Source organism: Haplochromis burtoni, unplaced genomic scaffold, assembly GCF_018398535.1.
Source record: "Haplochromis burtoni strain Fernald_Lab_line unplaced genomic scaffold, NCSU_Asbu1 Contig_550, whole genome shotgun sequence".
Classification (NCBI taxonomy): Eukaryota; Metazoa; Chordata; class Actinopteri; order Cichliformes; family Cichlidae; genus Haplochromis; species Haplochromis burtoni.
In genome coordinates this window covers 140,001-141,298 of record NW_024582911.1, presented here as the reverse complement: position 1 = coordinate 141,298, position 1,298 = coordinate 140,001, and the positions used below count along the sequence as shown (strand labels likewise).

Below are 1,298 nucleotides of genomic sequence, written 5' to 3'. Positions count from 1 at the left end.
ATCTCAATCCATTTTCATTTATAAAATAAATGTTCTCTCAATTTGGAACGAATCTGCTGTTGAACTTAAAATGCCTCAACAGTGACATCTGCTGATATCGGGGGGGCAGGATCTCTTCTTTCAACTGAATACACTTGCCTTTTTTTATTCATTCATTCCCTCTTAATGAGCACGGCAGTTCAAATAATGGACAAAGGGAGAATGTCCTTCCTTGCTGATCAACAACCACAACAAAAAACTGACATCAAATATGTCTAAACACATGACTAAATGTGACATTTTATCTGTTCCTTTTCAGAAGACATTTTCTTTATTAGTCCCAACACTTAGCTCAGTTTTTTTTTATTGCTTTATTACTTTGTATAGTATGGATGGCTTTAAGGGAGGTTTTTATCAGTAGGAAAACTTGTAAAAATACAGTTAAAAGTCAAAATTTCTGCTTGTTTGTTGTGAGCAGCAGCTCAACCAAGAATTATAAATGGCTTCTCATGCACATTCAGGCCTCATTTAGACACTCTTTGCTACAGGCAGACATTTCTGCATTTCTGCCATTCAAAAACACTTTGTTTATAGTGTTATATGAAAGCCTTATTTTTATGCATTTGTTACTACTAAGGAGAACACATATGAGGTTTAAGGCCTAGACAATTTTTTATATATTTTTTTGTCTTGCACAATGGAAAATGTCTGAAAATAAAAGTGGGTATCCCTTTATCCAGCTCTTAATTTTATAAATTCTCCAACATGATGGAAATGCAGCCAGATGCTGCTCATTTTATGTTTTTGCTTGTTTTTGCTCCACAAGCTTGCACTTGGCTCTCTGTGTACCTGGCCTGTACTACTACACTTGTCTTCAGATCATCTGCCATCCTTTCTTCTTTTACATAATGGTATGATCCAAGTCTGTCTGTACATGCGATTGCTCGCATGATGTCCCAATCAAAATAGAGTCCCGCCCCTGTCTGCATGAATTCTCAGCAGGGCTGAAGATTTGGCTTCCACATACTGAGGGGCCATTAATTACTGACATAGGAAATTATCGCACGGCCCGGATATAAATGTATAGTGGGCCGTATGTTTGAGACCCCTGCAATATACAGTTTATTAATTAATGGAATAAATAGCTAGGGTATTTATATTATTGTGTTGTGTGACTTCAGGCTTCAGAGAAGTTGGCTTTCCTCTCATATGCACAGTCCTATACAGTGGGGCAAAAAAGTATTTAGTCAGCCACCGATTGTGCAAGTTCCCCCACTTAAAATGATGACAGAGGTCAGTAATTTGCACCAGAGGTACAC

General features: G+C 37.5%; 2 protein-coding genes across 3 annotated transcripts in view; both read right to left on the bottom strand.

Annotated features, from left to right (window-relative positions):
* LOC121811822 (protein turtle homolog B-like) overlaps positions 1 to 1,298 on the bottom strand; it is a 139,514-nt gene that overhangs the window by 17,881 nt on the left and 120,335 nt on the right. The window lies entirely within an intron of this gene.
* The window catches only part of LOC102311149 (paired box protein Pax-7), a 182,172-nt gene that overhangs the window by 153,747 nt on the left and 27,127 nt on the right, over positions 1 to 1,298 (bottom strand). The gene's annotated exons all lie outside the window — the stretch shown is intronic.